Here is a 24,930-nt window from a genome sequence, read left to right as displayed (position 1 = left end):
CGTGGAAACCTTCCTCCTACTGGATGCCCAAAGACTTAATGACTCATCATATTAAATGAATCATCTTAAATGTTTTATTTTTTAGTTTGTATCTCTTCCTTATTCTGATACCTGCTTTACAAATCCTTCCCTAGTGTATTAAATGCATAAGTCATGAGAAGTCCTGGTCACTCAACTGAAAATGAAGCAGCATGAAAAGCAACAGCACCTGGTATGGGACTAGGGCTAAGGAGTTTTGTGCTCTTTCTCCTAGACTCTATTCTGTTAACCTCAGGCAAGTCATTTCACTTTTGTGTTCCCATTGATCTTCCTACTCTCTGAAGGATGAATTACTTAATGAAATATTGGGACTCTAAATTCAGGTAGGACTTCTGTAATAATTCTGTTAAATAGTCCTAATTTACAATTTCATAGACAACAAACTGCTGAGCAGGAAAAAAAAGGTGGGTAAAATAACCCACCAGGAGGACCAAGTATTAAATACTTACTTCTTATAAAAGTTTATGTCAGATATGATCAACTGCAGAACAGATTAGACAAAGACTATAGTTTTCTGGACCTCATAATACAAACTGAGTTCTGAATACATAAATGAAGCTTGATTTTAAATATTCTTTGTATTTTCTTTCTAATGTAATGTTAAATTCCCATCTCAAATTAAATATTTACATAGTAAACAGCAGAATTAAATTAGCTGTTTCATATAGTGTTATTGGGCTAGATTCTTGTTCATAAATCCAGAAATATTATTTACATTTACATTCTAAGTTACTAACGAAATGTAAAAAAGCCATTTATAAAATACACTGGACATCAAACTTCTTCCAAACTGGAATGGGTTCTGGTCAAGATCTTAGTCATCCAGACTGGTATGTCATCCAGACATTTTCTTATTTCACAGTGTACAGAAAGATTAGACGCCTCTAAAAAATCTTATCAAATAGGATTTTGCAGATTCGCTACAAAGGTAAAAAATATTGGTTATCTGACACTATCTCCAAGGCAGAGAAAGCATAATCTAGAGTTCAGGAACATTAACCTCAAATAGCAGTGAGGCATAAAGGACCCATCTTGGTCTCTTCATGACTATAGTCAAGGAAGGTGAAACTGAAATAGTGATTCAGATCTCCATCCCAAAACAACTGTGAAGTAGACAATGTGAGTAGACAATTACATTATCCAAATGGGGGTTGCACCTACACATCAGTTGCCCTTGCTTCTTTACTGTTAGTGGAAATAAGTACACTGGATAATGTTAGTATCACCTCTTCTTCAAAGTATATTATTCGACTTTGCACTGTAAATACTACATTGTATAAACTGATTTTCTTTGCTGTTGCTTTTTATTGACAAGGCCCAGTATTCATCAGCTGTACCTTGTACTTTTTAGGTTTGACACCACTAACAAGTTTGCATCTTTTCACTAATATTCGCAGATGTGACTAAGAAGCAGTAGGATATGAATCCTATTTCCACTTCTAATACAGATTTACAATTTCACACATTGCATCAAACATGTCTCTTCTGAGTTGCTACTGATTTATTACACTATTTTCTTCCTTAAATGCACCTTGTAGAGTAGGTAACTGCTTTATAAAGTCATCATAAGTAACAGAAAATCTTGTACGATAGCATTGACTTGGTACTTCAACATTGCATTTTCAGCGGATTAAACTAATATTTCACCATCATAATTAATCTACCTTAGACTCCTCACGGATCCCTTTCATAAATGCTTACACATGTAAGAATCACAGAATTTTCCAGGTTGGAAGAGACCTCAAGATCATCGAGTCCAACCTCTAACCTAACACTAACAGTCCCCACTAAACCATATCCCTAAGCTCTACATCTAAACGGCTTTTGAAGACTTCCAGGGATGGTGACTCCACCACCTCCCTGGGCAGCCCGTTCCAGTGCCTCACAACCCTTTCAGTAAAATTCTTCCTAACATCTAACCTAAAACTCCCCTGGCGTAACTTTAGCCCATTCCCCCTCGTCCTCATTTCACTCCATTTACAAATAACAACTCTGTAGATGCATCTAATTTTTTAAAAAAACAGCATATTTTGGTGGAAAAATTATATTATGAACTGGTTATGGTAGCCACTGTATGGTTTTTGTATGTTTTTTATTGTTGTTTTGTTTTGTTTTGTTGACCCCAAACCTTATTTGAAGAACTAATAGATGCTGTAGAGAATGACAGAATTCACTGTGGTTTTAAAGATGAAGACAGATTCAATGCAAAGTTGCACAATGAAAGGGCAAGAGACAATGTTCACAAGTTGAAGTAAGGGAAATTTCAAGTAGCTATAACGAAAAAAATAAGAATAATTAAAAAACCTCTTCACAATGTGATTTCCCACAGATAAGGTGTGAAATCTCCACTCTTGAAGAGATGTGAAACTTGCCTAGACAGGACATTGAAAAACATTATCTACCTTTGAAGTCAGTCAAGAGCTGAGTGAGTCATGAGCTCTGGAACAACTGATCTCCTGAAGTTCCTGCCCACCTAAATTTTTGAAATCGGATGAACTTTATGCATTCAGGAATTACTTACCCTAAAAATGTATTATATTGAACTGTTAGCGCTGCAACTGCTCAAAGCATTTACTGAAGGACCATAACTTTAACAAATGAATAGCAAATATTACTAATAGATTGAGATGTGGACTATAATTTGGTGGAGGAAAATATTTTTTTATTAATAATAATAAAACAGAAAACTACTTGAATAGTCCAGGATAATAAAACAATACTACAACTGATCATGACTGAAAAAGTAATTCCTTGTTTCTGAAAAATATCCTAAAATAATATAGAAGTCCTAGATCTCCCAGCAGAACTACTTTTCAGTCTCAGTGTTCCCTTGTTTTGAAAATATTTTCCGATATTTTAAGTTGAAAAGCTATCAGAAATGTATTAAAAAAAAATCTTTTATTCTTTTCAGCTGACAAATAGTGAATTGCTGTGGTATCACATAATGAAAGAATGGTTGAGGTCAGAATAGACCTCTGGATATTATATGGTTCAACCCTCTTATTCAAGCAGCGACACCCAGAACAGGTTGTCCAGGACCAAGTCCAGGCATCTTTTTAAGATTTCCAAGGAGGGAGATTCCACAACAACTCTGTAAAACTTGTTCCAGTGCTCCATCACTTGCACAGTACAGAAGTGGTTCATGTTTAGATGGAACCTCTTGTGTTTCATTTTTGTGCCCATTGCTTCTTGTCTCTTCACCAGGTACCACTGAAAAGAGCCTTGCTTTGTGTTCTTTGCATTATATTGTATTCAAAATTGCTTTGTAGAAATTTATCCATTTGAATAAAACACAATCACTAACACTTCACACAAAATGAGCAGACAAATATTGCAAATTTTTAAAATTCATGGTCCAAGATGAACTAGTTTTAAAGAAGATAAACAAAGCTGATGATGTTCACATAGGAACTAAGGGAAAATTAATGTGTTAAGACACTTACTGACGTGATTATAACCAGAAAGTCACTGTGTCTTGTTTATGAGCAGTTCTAACAGAATAAAGTGCTCAGAATTATTCTATTTATCTGAGGTGTTAGTGGGGAGGGAGAGACAACTCCTGAGAGCAATTCACATCAGAGGTAGAATGAATTGCCCTCCGGAGATGCTTCTCTAACCTCACTAGCTAAGAGAAGTGCTCACTTTGGATTTCCATGTCAGCTGAGATGAATCCAAGCTTCACTTAACATATAACATGCCCATATAACATGCCCCTTTTTATAGTTCAAGAACTGAAATGAAGAGACCAAATGTAAAGCAACTCTACAAATATTAATGCTATAAAAGATGAAATGGTTACCTGGTTACATAAGAAAAATATTGACAAAAGCCTTACAATATTACTGAACACAATTACACCATTTAAACTACTTTAGTACAGATATAGCAGAAACTTGTGACTCAGTGAGGACTAGAACCTGGACTTGACCCTTTATCTAAAACCATATTTATAGGTCTGGCTGGGATGGAGTTAACTGTATCCACAGAAGTCCATATATTGCTGTGCTCTGCACTTGTAGCTAGAACAGCATTGGTATCACACTGATGCTTTGTCTGTTTCTGAGCAATACTGGCACAGCATCAGGACTCTAACCCTCAGAAGCAGCAGGCTGGGGGTGGGCAAGAGGTGGGGAGGAGATATCATGAGGGCAGGTGACCTAAACTGATCAAAGGGATATTCCATTCCATATAATGTCAAAAAAAAATAAATAAATAAAATTAAAAAAAAAAAAAAAGTGTGAAAGTGGAAGGAGAGGAGGAGCTCTTGTTACTAAAAGGTCTGTCCTCCCAAACAACCACTACAATTACTTTTTTTTTTTTTCCTTCTTTCTTTTTCCTTTAATTAAATTGCTCTTATCTCAACCTATGGGCTTTTCCCTCCCTCCCTCCCTCCCTCCCTCCCTTTCTTCCTTCCTTCCTTCCTTCCTTCCTTCCTTTTCATCATATTTTCTCACCTTCTCCCTTCCTTTGAGGAAATGTGAGCAGTGTGGTGGAGTTTAGTTGGCCTTTAGTGTGAAACCACCACATGGGTACATCACCATCAGTAACTGTATGGATCAAGGGCTGTTCTGTAATATGGAAGGCAAACCCCACCACACACCTCCTTACTACATACACAAATTCTTTTCTCCTACAGATTTCCACCATACTGCCAACTTAGAGCAGACTGTGCTTTTTGATATTCCTCATACAGTGGTGGATGCTGTGTGAAAGTACACAATGAAGCACATGTTGCTGCTCATGTCCTTTCAAACTTTACAGTACAGATGAATATAATCTCCAGTTTAAGAGTGAGTGCCTGTATAGAGGCTGTAAAATTTATATGATGCACAGCCACAGACTTCTCTAAATTATGCTGGATGATATCTGTTGAAAGACATGATCTCTGACATCTAGGCTTGGATATCTCCCTAATCAGAACCTAGATGCTTTTCAACTAGATAGCAAGATGTAAGGTTGAGTGTCCTTATGTAAATATTATTTCACATGAACTTTCTTATTCTGGTTCTGGCAATATGTATTTATTTATATTTTTTTTCTTAAAGTCTTTTGTAGGCTGTTTTCCAAGGGAATAGACTCCTAGCATAAAGGCACCACAGCTGCACTGGGACCCAGCACCAGCCTATGAAGTGGAGGCAAACACGTTGTAGGTTAGACAGAGGCAGAAACCAAGCCAATAATACTACATTATTCACTGCTTGATTTGATTTCTGGTCAGCAGTACAATTTCCCCAAAATGAACTGTGACATTTCTTACAGCTGCCTCCTCAGCATATAAAATAGGATCCTGCTAACCTGGGGCTGCCACAAGGGAAAATGTTTGCATGCTCTACCTCTGTACACAATGTAAGAAAAAATATCCAATTCAACTATGTGATACAGTTCAATCATAATGATTCTCTTTTCAGAAAACAGAAAGGACAATAAGTTTAAAAATGCATGGCAAGGAGCCATTCTTGTTATCATTCTATAATTTGATATAAGCATTATCCATTCTCAATATGAGTTTATGATTGCAATCTTGTATTGAACAGATGCTGAACTTAATAGAAAAGTAGGTTAAAAATGGCATCTTACTGATGGCATTTCATGCATCTCTTTTAACGGAGCCACCCGTGTTACTTTCCTTTTCACTTTAGTTTATTTTTTAACATGCACATTTTTTTCCTTTGATTTGGTTCACTGGCTTCGTCAATCCTTTCACAAAAAAAAAAATAAAAATCCAAAATACCAATAAAACAATAGAAAATTCTAATAAAAATGCTCCCCAATTGAGGCAATTTCACAGAAGAGGATCTACGACTTTTTTATAGCATGTTGCACCTGTTTTGTTTCTGACATTCACTTAATATAAAGAATATTTTTCACAGTAAAGTCCTCATATTGTTGCATGCAAATAGTCTGTCAAGGATCAATAAGCAAGCTATAAGCAAGCTGATTTGATTTTCTCTCCTTATATAGCACTTTCAGATTTTTTGAATCAACATCTTGTGATGACAGTGCTAAAGGTTGCCTCAAGTTATAAGTGTAAGAAGAACTTAAAATAACTATATTTGTACCCAATATAGCAAGATATTCTATAGTATATTCAATCAGAGAGGCATCTTTTTGAATACCTTTGTAGTATCTCATTTATATTGTTAATTATTTGATTTGCTTTATTATTATTTTTATTGTTTTATCAAAATAATGACAGAACTACTTGATAATCTATATTTTACTTTTCATTACATCAACAGAAAACAAAACACGGTAAAAACAATATAGTTAAAAATGGCTAAATTCCTCAGTGCTAACTCCAGTACAAGATTCTGTTAGAGATAATAGGAACAACTTCAACATAGTAAATACATTAAAAGTCAGCAAATTGTTAACTTTAAAACACAGTAACTTGGATGGAAGACAATCTGGTCCTGAAAAACATCCTGATACCTCAACAATATCTCTAAAACACATCAGGTTTGAAATTCTGTGTATGTATTTTAACTCTGACACCACATATATTTCTGCCAAGGTAGTGTATGAGTTTTAGGAATGAGAGATGAACTGCACTGCTGAAAGAAGTTATGCAACCTCATTTCCAACACATTCAGAGGTGTGAACAATTGACCTAAAACCTAAGTATGTTGCAAAGGAAGGTAAAAGACAAACCATTTTGTTACAGTGTGGATGCTCATTTGCAAGGGCAAACTTGTTTCGGAAGCCACGATTGAATGTTATGCTAGTATTATAATGAATTGAATTAATTTTTAATTAAATAAATCAATAATTAATAAATAAATAAATTTAAATTAAATAAAGAATTAAAGAATTAAATTAGATGTTATGGTGTTACTAAATAAACAATCCAAGAAAAACAAACATTCAAACACAACAAGTTGAAAATATTAAACTGTAATGATTTAAGACAAAAATGACTTACTTACCAAACCATCAGTAGTATTTTGATGCCAGTTTTCTTAACAGCAGTTGGAGCCTGGGGAAAGAGGAAGCAAAGAGAATTTTCTCAGTTGCTTTACACAGCAAGGCAGGAGTCAGAGGAAGGTTCTAGTGAATCAGAGGGCTCAGGTGAGTGGAGTCATCTCAAGCACATCAGTATAGATGTAGCTTCCCTAGTCCTCTGTGATGACATGGATTTACAGCAGAAGGGCATATGCTCACAGGTTTTAATGCAGATAATCATGTTTTTTGCAGTTTTATCTTAACAATACTTATCTATAAAATGAATAACTGATGTGTTTTATAAACTATCACGAAACTACCAAACTACACAAAATTAGATTTCTTAAATTTCTGTGGCATATTATAACAGTTAAACAATTTCCTATAATCATAGGATATCTGGGGTAAGTCACCCTTCCTGATTTAAGTTCTGTTCTTCATCAAGGACTTGACTGCACATCACTTCTGTTTCTATTTAACAGGTGAATTCAACAATATATATTAAACACAGTTAAAATCTTATGTCTTGTTTAGTAACACATTGGACTACCATAAAAATAAAGGCCCCTTGACTTTGTCCCTTGATGCCATACACTGAAACACAATAACATGTAAAGAGAGAAATCCATATACATACACGTATACATATATATATGTATTAATTTATGTATGCATTCATTTAAATACAGCTATACATATATACTTATATAAATATGTATTAACCAATATGAAATGTTACTCTGAAAAAGTCAAAAATTCAATTTCTGCCTTATAGCTTAATTTAATATTTGAAAGTTTATTGAAAACACACCATTGGAGTAGAAATACTTCAGCTCTTTTTTGAAGTTTCAACTCAGAAATTAATTACAAAAATTAAATCAATTCAGGGATTAAAGAACAAAGTCATTAAACTGACACAAAAGTTAATAATAAAATTCCCACTGACTTTACCAAATGAAGATGTAGGTCCTGTTTTTAGGAACAAAAAGTTTAGGAACAATAAGTGTTTTTAGGAACAAAGAGTAATTAAATTGTATGTCCTTAAGGGGAAAAAAATAGATAAATAAATAAATATTTATTCTGTAGATATAATTTTGTCAGAATCAAGGGTTCGAGATATTTTAAACAAATAACGTACTGTATTCAGTGATTGCAAAACATGAAAATTAAATGTTTAGCCCTCCTCTGGAATAATTCTGTTCTTACCAAAAAAATAAGAGATATTGCTCTTTACAGATACCTTAAAGGAGGCTGTAGAGAGGTGGGGGTTGGTCTATTCTCCCATGTGCCTGGTGACAGGACGAGGGGGAATGGGCTTAAGTTGCGCCAGGGGAGTTTTAGGCTGGATCTTAGGAAGAACTTCTTTACCGAAAGGGTTGTTAGACACTGGAACAGGCTGCCCAGGGAGGTGGTGGAGTCACCATCCCTGGAAGTCTTTAAAAGATGTTTAGATGTAGAGCTTAGGGATATGGTTTAGTGGGGACTGTTAGCGTTAGGTCAGAGGTTGGACTCGATGATCTTGAGGTCTCTTCCAACCTAGAAATTCAGTGATTCTGTGATTCTGTATTTATAGTAGCAGAGCGAGATTCCTGTCTCGTAGGATATTTGCAAAGTTAATGAGTCTAATCTCCTAGCCCCATCTCCATAGGCATCATTCAGCTCTCCACAAAGCAGTGGTGGGTCTGGCAATTCTCTTTATTAGAAAATGAATTCTAATACTAATAAAAATAAAATTCCAAGAAGTTGGTGGGAGTTACTGTATTAGATACAGTGCACAGGCATCCTAGAGAGAATCAAGCTGCTGCTTTATTTTCTCAGATCTTCTATTCATAAACTGATTGATTTAACAAAAATTTATGGGTCAGAGAAGAAATCACAGCTAAAATCAACATAGCTTTAGGCTGTACTAAAATATGTGTTAACTGAAAAAAAAAAATTAATGAGGCCAATGCAGATTCAAGATGTTATCAGACTAAAATGCTTATTATTTGTAAATGCAATGGTTAAATAAGCATCTTCGAACGCATTATTTCAGAGTATAAAGCCTGTTAAATGAGACGATAAAATGTTGGGGGGGTAGGGGGAAGGGATAGGGAGAAGGAGGTTAAACAGCTGTCACTAAAACCATTTCAGAACTTTAAGCAGTGGCAACAGTAAAATATGGCACTCTACACAATGTAATCTCAACTCTGTTTTCCTTTAATACCACTCAGGCCCCCACTCTGTGTAGAGAGGCTTAATACCTTATCTGAAGAAATCCCACTCAGTCTTCTTCACAAGCAGATAATGACAGAAAATATCCCTAACAGCATTAGTCATTCACAAACACTGGTAAGCACGGTGGGATTTTTTTTTTTTTTTTTTGGAACATCATTTTATGCTTCTCTGGTTCAGAACTTTAATGAATTAGATTGCATTTCTGGTAGGAGGCTCTATGGGATAAGAATTTCAAATAAATATCTACTTCAGTTAGATGTTTTCAAGCTTTTACAAATTCTTTCCTTCAAATAAGTTGATCACATCATAAAAACAGAGAGATAAACATAACAAAATTAATGTAAATAAGATTTTTCCTGGTTATTTACCAACCGAAGTGCTAAACTTTGATTAATTGTTACTAGTGATGGCTTATTCTACTCAGGATCAGAAACACTATATTTAAAGACATTAAGTCTGAGGAGGTTTTTATGTTGCTGTTTGTTTTATTCCTAATATGCATTATTTTACAATTTCAAAACCTACTCTGAAGCTGCATTTCCTTATGAGATGGTTGCAGATGTGGGTCAATATCAGTCTGAATTTGTCTTCAAATCACACTGAGCAATTCTCTCCATTTTTACTCTTGACAAATAGTTATTTAAAAAAAAAAAAAAAAAAAAGGAAACAAGCAAACAAAAAAATAACTACCTACTACTTATTTTCAACATGTCAAACCACACACTGAAACTATTGGGGTAAGAGTAGTACCAAGCACATGAAAAAGCCATCTGATGCAACAGACCAGATGTGAATAGAGTCATGACAGGCAGTGAGAGAAAACTTGCACAAAAATTAAGAAAAATAAATACTATCAATGGACAGTCGGTATATGTTGTGGAATATTTGTCAAGAGGCAGCTGACCATACACATGGAATTTTATGAAAGCAGGGCATAAAGTATAAATTTAATATATCAATATGAAGTTTTGTAGAATAATATTGCTCGTCCAGGATGGGGCAGAGTGTACCTTCAGCAATCTGGCAGACTACATGATACTGGGGTGAGTGTCTGGTACATCAGAGTGTCATCCCGCCATCCAGAGGGACCTTGCCAGGCACCTCATGAAGTTCAACAGGGAGAAGAGCAGAGTCCTGAACCTGGGCTTTTCTCCAGGCATCAGGGTGTGCTGGGGGCTGCCAGGAAAACAGTTTTGCAGAAAAGAACCTGGGATTCCTGATGGACTCCAAATTGAACATGACCCAGCAGCATGCTCTTGCCACAAAGACCCATTGTAATAATAAGGAAACAGAAAGTTGGCCATAGTGAACACACTTAAGATTAATAAATCACAGAGAAGGACATTTTCAGCAAGGTCTGTCATGTGCAAGAAAGTCTGCTGGAAAACCAATAATATAACATCAGCCTCAGATCTTACATCAGTCATGCAGCAATGCTAGTTCTGCTTCCAAAGCAGTATTATTGCATTAGCAGCACCCTAACTAACTAAAGTTTATTAGCCATGCATAAATAAAGGATTATAATGTTATAACATAATGCATTTCATACAATCAGCATCTTTGTGCATACATGTTGTGAAAATCATTAATTACTCTACCTGAGATTCATTCAGCTCACAGAATAATCAAGGATAAGGAAGTACAATTACTTTTATACTGTTTTTTGTTGTTGTTGTTGTTGTTGTTGTTGTTTGTTTTTTGTTTGTTTGTTTGTTTGTTTTGTTTTGTTTTCCTTCGTGAATTAATTGTTGATGTTTTCTGACCACTCCACTAGCATATTGTGATGCAGACAGAAGAATGCATAATCTGTTTTCTTATTCTGAAATTGCTAGAAACTGGTGATGGTGGGAAATTCATTTGCTTCTTAAGCAATTGTAGTGGTTGATGTGGCAAGGTTTTGGTAGCAGGGGGCCATAGGAGTGGCTTCTGTGAGAAGGATCTAGGAGCTGCCCCATGTTTGGTAAGGGCCCCGCTGCTGACCAGAGCTGAGCCAATAAGTGATGTTGTTTTATGCCTCTGTAAGAGTATATTTAAAAGAGGAACAACAAAAAAACAAAAACAAAAACAAAAACAAAAACAAAAACAAAACAACAACAACAACAACAAAAAACAACAACAACAACAACAAAAAAAAAACGCTAACAACGCTGCACCACACAGCAGCTGGGAGAGTGAGAGGAGTGAGAAACAGCCTTGCAGGTGCCAAGGTTGGTGAAGAAGGAGGGGAGGGGTGCTCCAGTTCCCTACGGTCTGTGGTGAGGACCATGGTGAAGCAGGATGTCCCCCTGCAGTCTGTGGAGGAGACCACAGTGGAACAGGTGGCCCTGCACTGACGGAGGCTGAGGCCTGTGGAAGACCCCTGCTGGAGCAGATTCCAGGCCAGACCTGTAGCCCATGGAGAGGAGACCACGCAGGAGCAGTTGACCTGGCAGAAACTGCCTGTGGGGGATCCAGGTTGGAGCAGTTTGCTCCTGAGGGATGGACCCTGTGTACGGACCCATATCTGGAGCAGTTCTTGAACAGCTGCTGCCTGTGGGAAGCCCATGCTGGATCAGTTCATCAAGGACTGCATCCCGTGGGAGGGACCCCACAGCACAGGGGACAGGAGTAACTGAGAAGGAGCGTCAAAGAAGTGCTATAGACTGACCATAACCCTCATTCCCCTGTTCCCCTGCACTGCTCTGGGGAGGAGGTGGAAGAGGGTGGATGGGGAGAAAGGTGCTTTTGGTTTCTTTCCTTTGTTTCTCGCTTCTCTAGCTTGTTAGTAAGAAACAATAAATCTTACTATCTCCCTATGCTGAGTCTGTTTTGCCTGTCACGATAATTACTGTGCAATCTTTCTGTACTTATCTTAACCCTTGAGCCCTTTTCATCATATTTTCTCCCCATTCCTCTTTAAGAAGGGGGAGTGAGAGAGCAGTTGTGGTGGAGCTCAGCCACCCACCCGAATAAAACCACCACAACAATGTAATCCAGAGTTTATCCACTTGCATTTAGAAGACCACAAGGCTGAGGTTCATTTAATCTACCTTTAGTCACATAAAAATGAGGCTCTTAGTATAAACCAGGCTTCTAATTTCTTTTTATAAGCTATGGAGAGACACAACCACTTCCAGAGAACAATTCATTCAACCTTAAAACAGATGACTAAGATAAATGAAGCACTGTCTGAACATTCCTGTTTTATTTAACTGACCTGATGACTGACTTAGACAAGACCTCTAACATTTATATGGTTAATAAGATACGATTGATTCTACCTCAAAATACATGGATCTCATTTTCCTTCCATGTTCTACCATGTGTTCACAAGAGAGCATTAAGGGAACATCATTTATAAGAATAAATAGCAGGTATTTGCATAAGGATAGTGCAACAGATATTCTCATAAAAACATGCAGGAAAAGTGAGGAGGTCCTGGTCCATTTGCCAGCAAGGTACATGGCTGTTCTGCTATAGCAGTTATTTGGTGTTAAAATTAAGACTGAATAATCACGTCCACTGAACATACTATCTAATTAGTACTAATCAGACAGCCAATGATCCTGATGTAGGCTCTGCATGCTACAGATATGTAAAACTAAAATGCAAGTGTTTCAATGCATATTTAGCAAAAGGAGGATTTCTACATATTACTTCCAATATACATAAGTAATTGGCAGCCCATTACTAGCTAATTAGGAGTAATGATAAACTGCTTAACAAAAATAAACCTCAGATTTTAGAGGGGAAAAAAAATGTGTCAAGCTAGGAATTTTACTAAAATCTCAATCAGTTTCTGAAGACACAAGTCAAAAAATGCATGGAATATATCAGGCTATTCTTGCATAACCACAGTCCCATGCCACTAAACTGCTTCACAGGGTGCTGGAGCTGGCAGCTGTGGCCATGCCACCACCCAGCAGCCATCAGGAGAGATCAATCCTGCAAGAAGATGAAGTTTCCAACATTTTGCCACAGCCAAACATGTAATGCTTCATTGTGACTGTTTTTGACAAAATTCCACCTGAGAAAAGCAAAAGCTCTTTCTTAGAAGTTTGAGATCCATATACTGGCAATAACCAAGGTGGCATTAGAAGAACCTTGACATTAAGTCACTATTTATAAGTTATAAAGCTGTGCATAACTTTGTTGTTCTTTGTTTTTCTTCTAATTTGTTCTCCAAATTATAAGAGTGATCTAGAAATAATCTCAGCCCAAAAGACATCAGAGAAGGAACTGATGTTCTGAAGTATGTTATTTGCCTTTACTAATACAGGAGTAACATCTTTTCAGTTGAGGGTTTGGAAGACTACAGCAAGAATGAAGAAATGTGAAATGAAATTCAGTTGTCCACAGCAGATATACTTCTGATTAGCCCCTGTAAACCGGTAAGCAGTAGCTTATGTAAACAACAAAGCAGAGGTAAAAAGCACACTAACATATAACCTACCATTAAGGAAGAGCACAAATCAAAGGACACAAAAATTTATATTTTTCTTAAATCAACATGTCATATCTGGTCAAATTTCACTGATAGCTCTAATTATATGTTGGTACACAAATATTTAGAGGGTTGTATCTCCAAAGAAGATTCTCTTCCCCCTCTTTTACAAACCAGAAAATGGAAGGAACTCACTCATACCCCACCAGCAGGGCTGCTAATGGAGTGGCAGCAGCCCCTGGCTGATACGGAGCAGATGTAACAGCCACTTCTGCAAAGTGCTATGACACGTACAGTGGGATTTATCTCACTTAGATTCTGGTGTCCTCAGTGCAGACACCTGCATTCGAGATAATCACCTGGGCCCCCATCAGAGTCACTGGAGAGAAATAGGCACATTCAGAGCTTGACTCCCTTAAATAGATGTTTCTAACCTTGGACTTACACAAATCTGTCCCCACTTTTGTTTCTAATCTCGCTACCATTCTTTCCAGTCTAGACGAACAGCTGCATTTCCTGCAATGTAGTGAGCACAAATAGACATGGACTCATAGAAGCTTGTTACTGTCTTATATTTAATTATTTTTTTCTACCCCCAAGAAAGCTTATTTTTGTTATCCTTAGAAATATTTCCCTATTTCCTTTATGCAACCCTTATTTTCAGAAATTGACTATGAACCCACAGAAGGAACTTTATTTTCATGACAGCCTCTTCATCAAAAATAAATCTAAAAAACAAACAAAAACAAAACAAAACAAAACAAAAAAACATTTAAGGACTTAAAATGAAGCTTCATATTCATTATTTTGTTCCTTTTTGTTGTTATTTCATTACACCTTTAATGCCTTAATGAACAATATCTAGTTTTGTGTCTTGATGCAGTGATGTGATCTTGCCAATGGAAGTGTTGTTTACACCTTTTTCCCTTTTTTTTTCACAGGCATTCAAGGAAAAGATACAAATAGCTTGGAAAGAAAATGTTTACACAGCAGTAAGGTCTGGTTAATATAGACTTTTCTCAGAGTTATGTTAATTCTCCAACCCAGGGATTTCTAGAGGTTGCTTCTTAAAATTATATATACTTTTAAACAGATGTTTTGCTGCTCCTACTTTTTATTTTAATTTATTTTGACATGTTTTGGAATACGTGTCTAATTTTTTTTTATATATGTATATATATATATATATTATTTATTTATTTATTTATTTATTTCTGTTTCTCACATAGCTGGATATGTTATGTCCTTGTTTTCCACAGGAAGGTAACTCACCACGGGGTCCCAAAGATTCCAAATTTGCCTGACCCTGGAAGCACTCCTGCACTCCTTTCTGGAACCTGCTTATTTTATTACAAGAAACAGAAAATAATTGGTGCTTTTTGATCTTTTCTCCACACCATGAAATAAACATATCATTTATTTTTTTTTTCCTTTTGTAAGAGGATTATTTACTGTTATTGGCCTAATCCTCCTCCTCTTCATTATCATCATGGTAGCTGGAGGTTTTTGCTGAAATGTCCATGCATAATCAGTTTACAGCTAGAAGATAAGAGAAAAAAATTATCACCCTGAATACTTTACAGTCTTCTAAGACTGTAGAGAGCAGGGGAGGAATGGGAAGGAACAGGAAGTCTGAGGCTTGTTTTGACTGCAAATGCACTATACTAGAGGAGGACATGAGCTTGCTTTAAACACTGTCTCAGGTACCAAAGCACTCTGGCCACAATCACTCAAAGGAGGCTATGGGTTAATTTTGTATTTTGAGAAGCAGAGCAAATTAGCCCATGTGCTGTTCACTGCTTCCTTGGCTCAACTGTTTCCAGTATGTGAGCTGGGGACTCTTATTGATGTGCAGTACTGCAATGCCAACCAAGCTCAATGCCAATAGAAAATTACATATATCCTAGAACAGCTGGGAACAAAACCGAATGCTGCAGCCTGCTTCCTTAGAGGGAACAGTGTGCAAGAAATCATGGATGCCATCACACTGCAGGGATCTGAAGAATAAATGAAATCAGTCTGTTAAAGAAATTCCTTCATTGTAAGGGGTCTCTAAGGACTGACCACGCCACCGAGCTCCATGCAGTTCCCCCGTTACAGTGTCTAAGTCAGGACAGTAACTGCTTTCAGCAGAAAAAGCACAGGTGTATTGTGAATTTATGATAAAGGTACCATCTGCCAAACAGCTGTTTGAAGCTGAAAAAGTTGTGAGAATGCCAGGCAGCTTTTGCCAATCTTTAGTGCTACAGTTTAAGAATTATTTGAAAGAATCTCTCAGGAGATCCATGACCGCTCTGAGCTTTCTCTTTAGCTGTAGTTGATAAGCCTCCCCATTACCTCTGGATCTTCAGTTACTACTATTACTTTTTGGTTAACAAAGATAAATTATTAAAAAATAAATAAGTAAATAAATTATGTTCTATGTCAAGGTTAAAGCCAGTTTTGAATGCTTAAAATGTAAGCTATGAAATATGTTCAACACCACTGATTAGCTGTCCTCGCTCAGGAAAGGCCCCTAGTTTATCAATGTGAAAGCATAATATTGTATCTACGTCATATCCTGTCTTTCTAGGAAATATTTAAACAATAAATGACTGTACTAGAGGATTCACAAATTTTAAGGCTGAAAGAAACCATTAAACCCTGCCATCAAAATCGCAGTTTCACCCAGTGCCCCATAACTTGCATTTAACTAAATCATTATACCAGAAAGGCATCCATTCTTGATTTAAAAACAGACTGAGAGAAAGTATCACCTATCTTGATGTGTTTAATTTTAGTGCCTTCTGTCAGTTACATGAAAACGTATACAACTTAGTTCTAATCCTACTTTGTCCAGTTTCATCTGTCCATTGTTTCCTTTTGTGTATATCAACTACACTATACTACCACTAGAACAAAACTTTGGTGTAAAGAGTATAAGTAATTTACTGTCCCCAGTTTCATAAACATAACAAAAATGGGACTACAGAAAGGTTGATGATTTTTCTGTTTAATATTTAGAGTTATTTTGGGGAGTACTTTTTCTCAGAGTTATTCAACATTTCTCTTTTATAATTCTACTCTTGAGAATATGAAATCTTCTGATAGCAGCAGTTCCTATAGAAAAGAAACATAAAGGAGAATTCTTATGTGATTCCTAAAGCATTACAAGCAGAAAGAGAGGGAAAACTTTCTTATCTCTTTGTACTCACTATTATATCCTTCTATTCAGGTTTAGGTAAAAAAAAAAAAAAAAAAAAAAAAAAAAAAAAATGCTTTTAAAATAATCTTCTTTTATGTAAAGTCAATAGCTTATATTCTGATTTTCTGATAACATTAATGTATTTGCTTATTGATTATTCAAAGTATGCATGCATAAAGTCTAGGGATCACATTTGAGAACAGCAATACACTGTGTTTCATTTTCTGTCACAGACGCTTCTCTCACTTAAGAACCTTTATCTAGATATACACGACAAAACTCAGAGAGCTGCATTATCTACAGTTTGTAAGAATGAACAATGAGGGAATTAAGAGACTCTCCAGCCTTCAAAACGAAACAGAGAAAGTTACCTTTTGCATTATTATTATTATTATAATGCCCCATGGCTGTAGTGTCTGAGCACTTTACAATCTTCAGGTATGTTTATCTTAGTCTCTATGCTCAGTAGGGATGTCCACAATTCAATGGAGAGAACAAGAGAGAACCAGAAAGTCAGGACCAACTGTATGAACAAGAATCTGCTTCACAAGATATGAATTTTTGGCAAATTTCTATAGTGACCTTAAAAAGAATATGTTGCTGAGCTGCTCTGGAGCATTACCTATTACTGTATGCAATACACTTCACAAGACGAACAAATATTTTCTTCATTTGCTTTGCATTACATCCTCTGTTAAAAACTGGCAGTAGTATTACTCACAAGTATTTTTTCAGTTTCTTCATTTGTAGCTAAATTCATAAATCTTAGTAACTATAAATGTATCTCAAGGTCAGAGTTACTACAATAACCCATTCATTTTGTTTTCCTTTCACTAAATCCATTATCTGAACAAATCATTAGGTGACCTTTTTAGTTACAGCAATTCAATAAAACTTACATTAGATGGAGTTTCAGGAACATTAGTCTAATGTGCTTTAAAAGATCACCTTCTCTGAGCGATATAATAAGTTTGTGTGAAAAGCATAAAGCATGTAATATGTAATAAAATCTGGCCTTTAATGAACCATCTAGAAAAAACTGACTTGTGTTATAATTCAACAGAAAACCTCCTTTAATTAATGGATAAAAAAGCCAACATAAGTTGCTGAATGTTACTTTTGATTATAGATTCAGCTTGTTTTTCTTTTTTAATTGTATGCTCCTGATTTATGCTGCTCAAGAAATTACAGTTTAAATGACCTTGGGTACAGGAGTAATATGCTTTGAAAAGCAATACTTAGAGCTAATTAAAAGGGCTCTCTGATTACCGGTTAAAACCAACTGCACTGGTGCACAATTTTCCAAAGTGATATTCAGGATTCTAAATTTAATAAACTTACTTAGATGTTTGATAGATGCTGACTTTCTTCAACAGATACAAGACTAGGAAAAACCTTGTGGCCAAGCAGATAAACAATAAATAAAACTTAGCTCCAGCTATTAAGTAGGAAATTTGCATCAGGGAAGATTACACAGGCTCACAAAAATCCATGATTTCCATTAAGAATACAGAATATTACATCTGATTCTCCTTGCGACTAAAGCAGGAATAATCAATTAAAAAACAGCCAGGATTATCTACATCTCATGCTTTCAGATTTCAGTCTAACTTTCTTTTCTAGTCAGTCCAGAGATTTCTGTATGCAGAAAGAGCAACAATAGTCACTTGCTACCAGTCCAGCATCAACCATCAGTCATTTCCCCTGCAGATATATGCACACAAGAACATGAGCCAATTTGAGTAAAGGTCAGGACACATCAAAATATTGAACTAAGTTCCCACTGCTAAAGTACAGAAGTAGGGTTTATTAAGCAGACTTGTATTCATTCAGTGTGTGTGCATTTCATTTAACTCCATATTTTCTAAGTAGATGGGTGCCCATAAATCTTTCAGAATATTCTCTGGGTTCCTCAGCTACAGAGGAGGGACAGTAATTATTTCTTTTTCTCAGTCACTATGCCTATGACTCATCTGTGATAAACATTGTGAAAATGTGTACAAAATTTCAGGATATACTAAGGAATTATTTCATAAATTACAAACAATATACGACCTGTAATTTCAACACAAAAATTCCAATTCAGCAATAAATAGATGATATGTAAAGAAATAGACCAAATATGACTACTAAATGCTGAAGTTATTTTTCAGATTGAACTTTTAGTTAATAGAATTGTTCAACCACACAACAAATGTAAGTACACCATGGGGGCATATTATTTCCAACGATAACCACTTGTTTGTTTGCTTGTCTGTTTGTTTTGTTTTTCACAGAATCACAGAATTCGAGAGGTTAGAAGGGATCTCAAGAGATCATTGGGTCCAACCCCCCTGCCAAAGCATGTTCCCTATAGTAGGTTGCCTAGGTAGAAGTCCAGATGGGAAAAAAATTTGTTGAACAAAATGATGTAATTGAATGTGATGAAGCTGATTACATCATTTACTTTTTTTTTTATTTTTTTCCTCTAACCTAACCCATAGGCCACTCCCAAACTACCAAACTACATTTAAACAACAGTATCCCTTTGCATACTCTATCATTAATTTCACAGTACTATGGGGTATTTTTTTTTCTATACCATATTATTTTGTAAACCTTAATAATCAGAAGAGCATGGGCTTTTCTTATGCATGAGCTTGATGGGCCAAATCAAAGAATTGGTCAGTTAATTTTCCAATCTGTTACACCAGGCAGTAGTAATGAGTTATGTATGCATAAGGGTGGGCGCCTCTGGTTTTACTTAGGAATCTTATTCATAATCTTACGTTTCCCTGAGAAGCTTTTGATGCATGTTTTTTGGATGCAACTTAACAGCATTTATTCCTTCTAGAAGTAGTGTTTTTTGTGAAGGCTTATTTGTTATTATCAAGCAAATTACTGAAATATGTTAAATGACCTGTTAATTTTACCTTGCTGTTCTGTGTAATTTAGGAGATTTAAATAATTGATTATTAAACATCTGCTTAAAATATGCTACATTACATGTTGATAGAGATCAGCCCATGAAGTATTTTACTTCAAAAGTTTATTTTCCTTGGGTGAAGAATTAGCAATCCACCTCTGTTGGAAAAAAAAAAAAAAAAAAAAAAAAAAAGGCATTTATAAGATTAATTTCCAGTCTTATTAACTAAGCTATCTCCATTTTTCATTAACACCTAAAATATTCCTACAATTTCATATCTATCTCTTTTAACTCATTAGAGAATTAATACCTCATCTTAAAAAGATTTTTTTACTCTTTTTTGTTCCTAATAATAGCATTTTAAATTAGAAAAATAATGGCCTCATTTTGCTATTTTCTAAGTCAACCATTTTTCCCTTGCTAGATAAATTCTTTAAAATTATTAATTTGTGCAGACAACAATAATGAAAAGCTGTACCATTTTAATTATATTTATTTTCCCTAGGCAACTAGGCAGTTAATTGTTTAAATTACTAAGTTAAAACGCAATGTTAAGTAACAGGAATGCCAGCATTGCCAATGACTTCAATGGGAGCAGTACTGAGTTCATAATTGGCTCTTTAATTGCAAAACTCACTCACAAGGCCTATGAGCTTTTTAAATTCCATTTAAGTCTTTAAGAGTGTTTAATAGGCCTTATGCATTGTACAGATTTTGAGGTGGCTTTCAAAATTTCCACCACAGAAAGTATATTTGATGCAATATTTTTTATTTTTTTTTTAATGCTTCTTTTGGTGGAATATATATTCTCTGGCTATATTTCTGAAACATGGGAAACACACTGCATTCACAAGTTCTGCAACATATGAATATTGGTGATGTCAGTGCTTTGCAGTCTTCGTGATGCTGAGACAAACTGCAATATGACACATGCTTTTGTTCTACTACACTTTTTTTTTTTTTTTTTTTTGGTAGGATCTTGTCCCACCTTCTACCAGCAGAACCATCTTATATCCAGTGGACACCATAAAAAGCTTCCTTAATGATAATATTGAACACTTTTTAAAGATAAGTCCAGTGGTACTTGTGCATTTATGTTTTTTGCTAACTTGTACTTAGAACTGAGTTACGATTTGACTTAGAAACTAAGGTATTTTGGGTTTTATTCAACTACATAGTATTTCTTTGCCGAGTTCCTGGAGGCAATGTTAAGGCACATGCAGGATAAGGAGGTGATCTGAAACAGACAGCATGGCTTCACCAAGGGAGAATTGTACCTGTCCAATCTGGTGGCCTTCTGTGATGGAGTGACTGCATCAGTTGACAAGGGAGGACTGACCTATGTCATCTACTTGGACTTCTGTAAGGCCTTTGACATGATCCGACACAACTTCCTAATCTCTAAATTTGAAAGATACGGATTTGAAGGATGGACCATCTGGTGTATAAGGAATTGGCTCAATGGCCGTATCCAAAGAGCTCAGTGGCTCCTTGTCCAGGTAGAGACCGGTGACGAGTGGTGTTTGTCAGGGGTCTGTCTTGGGACCAGTGCTTTTCAATATCTTCATCAATAACATGGACGATGGAATTGAGTGCACCCTCAGCAAGTCTGCAGATGACACCAAGCAGAGTGGTGCAGTTGATACCAAAGAAGGAAGAGATGCCACCCAAAGGGACCTGGACAGGCTGGAGAAGTGGGCCCATGTGAACTGCATGAGGTTCAACATGTTCAAGTGAAAGGTTTTGCACCTAGGTCAGGGCAATCCCAGACAAGAATACAGACTGGGAGAAGAACTCATTGAGAGCAGCCCTGCAGAGAAAGACTTGGGGGTTCTGGCGGACAAAAACCTTGACATGAGCTAGCAGTATGTGCTTGCAGTCCAGAAGGCCACCTACATCCTGGCCTGCATCAAAAAAAATATGACCAGAAGGTGGAGGGAAGTGATTGTCCCTCTCTACTCTGCCCTTGTGAGGGCATATGGAATACTGTGTCCAGGCCTGGAGCCCCCAGCACAAGAAGGATGTGGACCAGTTAGAACGAGTCCAGAAGAATACTACAAAGATGGTCAGAGGGCTGGAGCACCTCTTCTGTAAAAAAAGGATGACAGAGCTGGGCACGTTCAGCCTGGAGAAGAGAAGGCTCAGGGGAGACTTCATTGAATCCTTTCAATAATTCAGAGTCTTATTAAAATAAATAAATAAATAAAATGGAGAGGGACACTTTACTCAGATAGATAATGATAGGAGAAGGGGAAATGATGTTAAACTAAAAGAGGATAGATTCAGACTAGATATTAGGAGGAAATTCCTCACTGTAAGTGTAGTGAGGCCCTGGTACAGGTTGCTCAGAAAAGCTGTGGATGCCCCATCCCTGGATGTGTTCAAGGCCATGCTGGATGGGGCCTTGATCTAGTGGGTGGCATCCCTGCCTATGTCAGTGTGGTTGAAGTTAGATGATCTTTAAAGTCCCTTCAAAACTGATTTATTCTATGATTCCTTCTAGAAGATGTTTGGAAATTCTTTACTGCAAATGCTTCCTTTATAAAACGCTGATTTAAAATAACTAAATAAATAAATAATGATTTAAAATTCCAATTTTACCTTTTTGGATAAATAGTTGCATAAAAGATTTCATCTGGCTACACTGGAATTTCTATTAAAAAGGAAAAAACAAAGAATAACATCCCAGTTTCCCAATAATTTAGCAATTTTGCACCAAGAAGTGATAAATTTAAAAAACTGTCTGTTATATCCCTTGATGGAAATTAGACCAATAAAATAAAATAAAATCACAAATATTTCACAGTAGGAAAAAAAAAAAATAAATAAAGGGAGACAGAGATAGAGATGTTACAAAATTTTGAAGACAATTTGAGACAAAACTTAAGTATCCACTTATAGTTCAATTGCAACAACATTATAGCTTGACTGAAATAAATTACAGCCTTTAGTTCAACAACTAACTTTAAAGGCTGTATCTTTTATAAATACTCTTGAAGGGAATATTTTAGATATTAGCCTTCAACAGCAATGCTTCCCCAGGAAGTATCATAATCTCTGTCCAATATTAATACAGCTTGCTAAAAAAATCCAAAATATTTTTCCTTGAATGCTATTTTTGGCACTGCAATAAATTAGGTGCACACATGCTTTTGAGAATGCATTGATAATTTAAGTGCTACAAATAGTCACATATGTAAAAGAGATGCCAAGGAAACAAATGTTACAACCCTCAAAGACTTTGCAACTGTTGAACCAAAATGCAAAGTGCTTGGCAACTTAAAGGATGAAGCTGTGTTTACTAATTTTCTAGCTGGGAGGTTAAATAGGAAGGAATCAAGTCTGAAACATATGTGAGCAGTCTGGCTTACCCGCTTTTGTAAGTCCCCAAACAGCTGGTGTGGAGAAAACCTACTGTTGTGTATTGCTGAGCCACTGATGGGGATGAGGAGAAACAGTCAGTGACAGTTTTCAAAGATTCCTCTTGTAAAAGTATAGAATAGAGCTCTTCAGTAAAAAGCTCCATGTGGTCCAGCCTTTAACTGGAAACAAGAACAATTAGTGTTTTTAACAGATTCCATAGTGACTTTAACTATTCATACAGGGTGATGGAAATTAATTTCTGGAGTCCACGTTAATAACTGAATGAACTTTAGTGTTGAGAACACTCACTTTATGGAGTGTAACTAGCAAAGAAAAAAAGAAGCATTGAAGGGACAACTATGATGAACGTATAAGGACTATATACGCGAGTTACAACTCTGAAGGCAAGAAAGAGGTGTTGGAATGTGATATATACTGATTGTACATTTAGAGACAAGTGCATGGGAGAAACAGAAGGCACCACAATACAGTGACAGTCATTTAACTGAACTATATGGTCAAGGCTAAGTCAACATCAAGGTATGATAGTATTAACAGAAATGAGGCAGGAAATAGTTAGGACTATTAGAGATCGAGAGTTAGATCCAGAATAGTTAGGACTGGTAGAGATCCAGACATTTTCTATCTAGCACCACGTGGGTCTACTTTAATGAAGAGAGGTTTTAACACATGCCAGTCTAATTCATAAAAAGATCTCAACCAAAGATCACTGTAGGGAAAGCCAGACCTAGAATAGTTTGATCCTCCTGTTCTTTGCTATAGTCCTAATGAAGACAAATGCAAACACTAAAAATCTTTGGTGTTTTTGATGGTGGTGGTGGTGGTTTTGGTGGTGGTTTCTTTACCTCTGTAGCCTTTTCTCTAGACCTTCTGGCTAAGGTTACACCACCTAGATCACAGGACCAACATCCTTGAAGCCTGACACTTCATTATATTCAACAGTCTCCTTAATGCTTGCCAAAGGGTACTTTCTTCCTTCTTGCTTCCCTTCTATCTTTCTTTCTAGCTGCCAATCTCTACCTTCATGTCCCCCTTGTCAGTTTGCTGCACATGCATGCACATTTCTTCCATTGCTACATGAATCCTTTCTTCTCTTTTTTTTCTATGTTCTGAAATGTTCTCTATGCACTGACATGTCTCCCACTATAAGAGTACACTGAGTCATACCAAAAACATGTAGCCCAGGTCTGGGCATTAGCAGGTGCTAAGAGAAAATAAGATAAATTGTCTTTGATAGACCTATCATAGTTTTCTGGAATTATATTTTGAACCTGTTACATTCTTCACTTCCTCAAGCAATCTAGGTACTTTTTTGTGATTAGTGATAATGTATTGTTATGTTTGTATTTTATCCTGACTTCATTTTTTTTTTCAAGCTTAAGAATTGTGTTTTTTATTCTCATAAAAAACTTTTCTCCTTTTTCTTCCTTTTTTTTAATGTTTTTTTTTCCTTTTTTTTTTTTTCTTTTTCTTCTCTAGTCTTTTTTAATTGGAGACCCATAATTTAGGGCTCAGAATGACATACAATATTCAAGATATTGTTATTCTGTTTTATGCATTGACAAATTTTATTCTCTTATTTTCTTAATTTTGTTTATGATAATTGCTATGATCTTGATAATCTTTGAACCAACCTAAAACCTTAGCTATTGACAATTGTTCCAAGATCACTTCCATTACCTCATGGCAGGGTATGTGTATATACCCTGAGTATGCTGATTTATACCTTCCCTACCTCCTGAGATTTTCCAAAAAATTAAACAAGAATTAAACAAGATCAGAGAAAATAAGTTTACAGAGTACCACCCAAAATGTGAGCTATATTTCATAGCTTTG

The 24,930-nt window shown here is 36.0% G+C and overlaps 1 protein-coding gene across 2 annotated transcripts in view; it reads right to left on the bottom strand.

Moving 5' to 3' along the window:
- Window positions 1–24,930, bottom strand: part of TENM4 (teneurin transmembrane protein 4) — a 1,639,674-nt gene that overhangs the window by 1,404,933 nt on the left and 209,811 nt on the right. For both annotated transcript variants that reach the window (XM_072032862.1, XM_072032864.1), the window contains exon 2: window positions 6,966–7,015. The gene's annotated coding sequence lies outside the window, so the exon portion shown is untranslated. The remainder of the gene's footprint in view (window positions 1–6,965; window positions 7,016–24,930) is intronic.

Source organism: Anas platyrhynchos, chromosome 1 (genome assembly GCF_047663525.1).
Source record: "Anas platyrhynchos isolate ZD024472 breed Pekin duck chromosome 1, IASCAAS_PekinDuck_T2T, whole genome shotgun sequence".
Classification (NCBI taxonomy): domain Eukaryota; kingdom Metazoa; phylum Chordata; class Aves; order Anseriformes; family Anatidae; genus Anas; species Anas platyrhynchos.
Note: the sequence above shows the minus strand (reverse complement) of the source record. Positions and strands in the feature narration are given on the sequence as shown.